The sequence below is a fragment of the Hemitrygon akajei genome, unplaced genomic scaffold (genome assembly GCF_048418815.1).
Source record: "Hemitrygon akajei unplaced genomic scaffold, sHemAka1.3 Scf000226, whole genome shotgun sequence".
Lineage (NCBI taxonomy): Eukaryota > Metazoa > Chordata > Chondrichthyes > Myliobatiformes > Dasyatidae > Hemitrygon > Hemitrygon akajei.
In genome coordinates this window covers 74,562-80,561 of record NW_027332109.1, presented here as the reverse complement: position 1 = coordinate 80,561, position 6,000 = coordinate 74,562, and positions in this window count along the sequence as shown.

The following is a 6,000-nucleotide window of genomic DNA, read 5'->3' as shown; positions in this document are numbered from 1 at the left end:
AGCATAAAAGCCAGGACCAACAGGCTCCGGGACAGCTTCTTCCACCAGGTCATCAGACTGATTAATTCACTCTGATACAACTGTATTTCTATGTTCTATTGACTGTCCTGGTGTACATACTGTTTATTACAAATTACTATAAATTGTACATTGCCCCTTCAGACAGAGACGTAACGTAAAGATTTTTACTCCTCATGTATGTGAAGGATGTAAGAAATAAAGTCAATTCAATTCTCCTTCTCCCTCCCTCCACAGTCACTCTGTACCTCCATCTCCCCTCTGACTTTCATAAACTCCCTCTCCCCTCAGTCTCTCCCTACCTCCCTCACACCTCGATCTCTCCCTACCCCCTCCCTCCCCTCCTTCATCTAGCCGAGATCACTCTGCCACCCTCCCCCCCTTGGTCTCCCTCTCTCTATCTCCACCTCCCCCAGACACCACAACCTCACCCTCGCCTCCCTCATTTCTTCATCCTTTGGCTTCCTCCAACCTTCCTCTACCCTCAGTCTTTCCCTACCTGCTTCTCCCCTCGGACATCCCAACCTCCCCATCCCCTTAGTCTCTGTGTACATCTCTCTTCCCTCGGTCTCTCATTAACCAAATCTCCCCTCGGTCCTTCCCTACCTCACTCTCCCCCTGGTTTCCCCCGTCCTCTACCCTCGGTCTCACCCCAACACCTCCCTTCCTTGGTCTCTCCTCATGTTCTCCCCTCAGTCTCTCCCTACTACCCTCTCCCCTCGAACTCGCTGTACCTCCCTCTCCCCAACTCTATACGTCCTCACTCTGCCTCCCTTCGATTTCTCCCTACCACCATCCCCTCTGGTCATTCCCTACCTTCCTCTCCCCTTGTCTCTTGCTAACCCTCTCCTTCTTGGTCTTACCCTACCTTCCTCTCCCGAGTCGCTCCCTACCTCCCTTTCCACTCACACTCCCTACTACCCTCCACCCTCAGTCTCCCCCTCCCCTCCGTGTCTTCCTACCATAGCCAACTCTCGGTTACACAGTAACTCCCTCTCGTCTCAATCTCTCCACCTACCCCTCTCCACCTCCATATCCACCAAACTCCTACTTCCCTCAATCTCTCCCTTCAGATTCCTCCAACCCCTTTCCCTCAGACTCTCCCTACCTCCCTCACTCTTCGGTCACTCGCTACCTTCCTCACCCCTCGGTCTCTGCCTCCCTCTCTATTCGGAATCTACACAATACCCCCTCCACTCGGTCTCCTCCTAACCCTTGGTCACTCTCCACCTGCCTTCCTCCTTCGGTCTCCCTCAGCCACCCTTTCCCTCAGTCTCTCCCTACCCACTCCTTCCACAGTCCCCCCAACCTCCCCCTCCACTCGATCTCTGCATACATCCCTCTCCCCTTGGTCACTTCCTACCTCCAACACCTCTGTCTTCCCCTTATTCACACTACCCTCAGGCTCTCCACTTGGCTTCTCCCTACCTCCCTCAGCTCTCAGTCTCCCTACCTCCTTCACCCATCAATCTCACCCTAACTCACTATACCCCTGGTGTTCCCTCATGCTCTCTCCCCTTGGTGCCTCCCTCCCTTCCTCTCCCCAAGGTCTCACCATTCGGACACTCCCTACTTCCGTCTGTCCTCGTTCCCTCCTTATCTTGTACTCGCCTTGAACTCTCCCTTACTCCCTCTCCACACGGGGTCTCCCTCCCTCTTACCTCATACTCTCCTCACGTCCAATCACTCGGTCTCTTTCTCCCTCGCAATCTCTCCCCTTGGTCTCTCCCTCATGCTCTCTCAGTCTGGGGTGCATCTCCCTTCCTCTCCCCTCATCCTTCCTGAGTCCCTCTCCCCTCCGAGTCTCCTTTACCTTCCCCTCCCCTCGGACCTTCCCCACATATCCCCCCTCCCCTCAGTCCTCCCCCGCCTCACCCTCTCCCCTCGGACCGTCCCTGCCTCACCCTCTCCCCTTGGCCGTCTCTACCTCTCCATCTGCCCTCGGTCCATCACCACCTCCCTCTCCCCCTGGTCTCTCCCTACATCCCTTTCCCCTCAGACTCTGACTACCTCACACTCTTCCCTCACTCTCACTAACTCCCTCTCCCCCTGGTCTCTCCCTACATCCCTTTCCCCTCAGACTCTGACTACCTCACACTCTCCCCTCACTCTCACTAACTCCCTCTCCCCTCAGATCACTGGACCCAAAGTGCTCCCCACCACATACCTCGGTCACCTGACCTATCTCATTCCCTAACAGGAGATGAAACACTGTCCCTTCTCTTGTTGGTACCTCTATGTATTGCTGCAAAAAACTATCCCGTACACATTTTACAAACTCCAAACCATCCAGCCCTTTGACAGAATGGGCTTCCCAGTCTATGTGTGGAAAATTAAAATCTCCCACAATCACAACCTTGTGCTTACTACAAATATCTGCCATCTCCTTACAAATTTGCTCCTCCAATTCTCGTTCCTCATTAAGTGGTCTATAATACACCTCTATAAGAGTTACTACATCTTTCCTATTCCTCAATTCCATCGAAATAGCCTCCCTAGATAAGCCCTCTAATCTATCCTGCCAGAGCACCGCTGTAATATTTTCTCTGACAAGCAATGCAACACCTCCCCCTCTTGCCCCTCCAATTCAATCACACCTGAAGCATGAAATCCAGGAATATTTAGTTGCCAATCACACCCCTCCTGCAACCATGTTTCATTAATAGCCTCAACATCATATTTCCAGGCATCAATCCATGCTCTAAGCTCATCCACCTTTCTTACAATGCTCCTATCATTAAAATAGATGCATTTAAGATATTCTCCACCTCTTCCTCTCTGTTTATCCCTGAGAGTGCAAACAACTTTATCATTTTCTTCCTTCTTCCTTACATCTTCGGTCTGAGTGCTCCCCTTCTCTATCACCTGCCTATCCTCCCTCACACTGTCTACTAGCTTTCTCTATTTGTGAACTAACCTCCTCTCCCCTAGTCTCTTCAAATTGATTCCCACTCCCCAACCATTCTAGTTTAAAGTCTCCCCAGTAGTCTTAGCAAATCTCCCCACCAGAATATATTGGTCCCCCTAGGATTCACGTGTAAACTGTCCTTTTTGTACAGGTCACACCTGCCCCAAAAGAGGTCCCAATGATCCAGAAACTTGAATCTCTGCCCCCTGCTCCAATCCCTCAGACACGAATTTATCCTACACCTCATTCCGTTCCTACTCTCTCTGTCATGTGGCACAGGCAGTAATCCTGAGATTACTACCTTTGCGGTCCTTCTTCTTAACTCCCTATATTTTCCCTTCAGGATCTCTTCCCTTTTCCTACCTATGTCATTGGTACCTATATGTACTGCGACCTCTGGCTCCTCACCCTCCCACTTCAGGATATCTTGGACGTGATCAGAAACATCCCGGACCCCGGCACCAGGGAGGCAAACTGCCATCCGGGTCTCCTGATTACATCCACAGAATCGCTTATCTGACCCCCTAACTATGTAGTCCCCTATTACTACAGCCTTCCTCTTCCTTTCCCTACCCTTCTGAGCTACAGGGCCAGACTCTGTGCCGGAGGCACGGCCACTGTTGCTTCCCCCAGGTAGGCTGACAGTACTCAAACAGAAGTACTTATTGTCAAGGGGTGCAGCCACAGGGGTACTCTCTAGCACCTGACTCTTCCCCTTCCCTCTCCTAACCGTGACCCACCTGTCTGCCTCCCGTGGCCCCGGTGTGACCACCTGCCTGTAACTCCTCTCTATCAACTCCTCACTCTCCCTGACCAGGCGAAGGTCATCGAGCTGCAGTCCAGTTCCCGAACACGGTCCCTTAGGAGCTGCAGCTCGGCACACCTGGCGCAGATGTGGACGTCCGGGAGGCTCGGAGACTCCAGGACCTCCCACATCCGACACCGAGAACAACAAGCTGCCCTCACACTCATACTTCCCCTTTCCTCAAATAACAGGAAAAACTGAACCCTAAACCTACCTTGCCTCGCCCTTTTCCACTTAAGCCCATTGAGCCAAAGCCCTTAAGCCTTCACTCTGTTCCCGGCTCACTCCGCTGCCCGCTGTATAAGGCTGTGTCCTTTTTAAATCTTCCCCGCTTCACTGCCCGACGTCACGCGCCTCGCAGTCCCAACTCTCTCAACCCCGATGAGAAGAAGAAAAAATCAAAATGGCTCCCCCTGCACTCCCGTTCTGATCCTCCGACTTTCTTCTCCAAATGAAACCCGATTCAGGATTTCTGCCCATTTTAAATCTTCCCCGCTTCACTGCCCGATGTCACACGCCTGCGCAGTCCCGCCTCTCTTAACCCCGATGAGAAGAAGAAAAAATCAAAATGGCTGCCACCACACTCTCATTCTGATCCTCCAATTTCCTTCTCCAAAAATAAGTTTAACTTCGGTCTCTTCCCATCTTGCTCATCCCCTGGTCTCACCGTAACTCCCTCTCTACCAGGTTTCTCCTCACTTCATTCACCCCTCCTCCTCTCCCTACCTCATTCCCTCCTCGGTCTCTCCTTACCTCGCTGTCTCCAACTCACTCTGCCCTCAGGCTCTCCCCAAGTCATTTGCCTCTTACTCTGCCAAACTCCATGTCCCCTTGTTCTCTGTCTATCTCCATCTCCCCTCGTCTCTCCCTACCACCCTCTGCCTTGGACTCTCCCTACCTTCCTTTTTTCTCATTTTCTCCCTACTTTCCTCTCCCCTCTGTGTCTCATTAACTCCCTCGGTCTCTCACTACCACTGTCTCCCTTCTGAACATCCCTACCCCCGTCTCCCTTGGTCACTTTCTAACTCTCCCTCCATGGTCTCTCCCTACTACCCTCCACCCCAGGTCTACTCCCGTCTCCCTCTCCTCTGGGTGTCATATACAGTGCTGGGAAAAAGTATTCAGTCCCCACAACTATTTTCATGTATTACCTACTCTGTTTCTAAATTTAAAATATATCGAAGTAGGATATTTTGAGCTAATCTATAAAACAGTGTGCATCGTGTCAAATCAAATCAAAATTCCAAATTTGGTCAACAATTTGCTGAAAATTAAAAACCAAAATTGTGAGGCTGAAAAAGTATTCATCCTCAACTCACCCCATTTGCTGATGGAGAAAATTGGAGTATCATTTGAATAAATACCCCTGTCCCGGTAAGGGCCAACAGTATGGTAGATTTTCAACAGATCAAACCAAAATGAAGACTAAAGAGCATTCAAGACAAGTGATAATATCGAAGCACAAATCTGGGGAAGGGTACAAGACCATCTCAAAGGCACTGAACATTCCTCAGAACTCAGTGTAGTCCATCGTGAAACAGTGGAAAAATACGAAACCACAGCCACAGTCACACAGTCAGGCGATCCCTCTAAACTTAGTCACCGGAGAAGATTGGCACTTGTAAGAGAGGCTACTGTGACAACAACAGTCACTCTGAGTGAGCTGCAGGAGTCAGTGGCTGCAACTGGAGATGAAGTTCATGGCTCCATAATCTTTAAAGCTTTCCACAAAACAAGTATTTATGGAAGAATGGCAAAGAAGCAGCCCGGCTAAATAAAAAGCTTATCCTTGCCTGTAAATACTGCAAAGAGTCACACAGAAGAAACTGTAAAGGTGTGGGAGAAGGTCTTGTGCTCGGATGAGACTAAAGTCGAACTTTTTGGCCTCAACACTAAGCTGTACGTGAGGCACAAATCTAATATTGTGCATCAGCCTGGTAACCCATCTATACTGGAATGTATGGTATCCCATCATGCTATGAAGATGATTTTCAGCAGCAGAGACCACAAATCTAGTCAGGATTGATGGGACGATGAATGCTGTTAAATACAGAGAGATCCTGGATAAAAACTTGCTAGCCTCTGCTAGAAAGCTTAAACTGGGAGAAGTTCATCTTTCAGCAGGACAACAAGCCAAATCACACTGCCTGAGAAACCATGGAGTGGCTTCAAATGAAGACAATTGATGTCCCTGAGTGGCCCAGTCAGAGTCCTGACCTTAACCCCATCAAACATCTCTGGCAAGACGTCAAGATTGCTGTCCACCAGC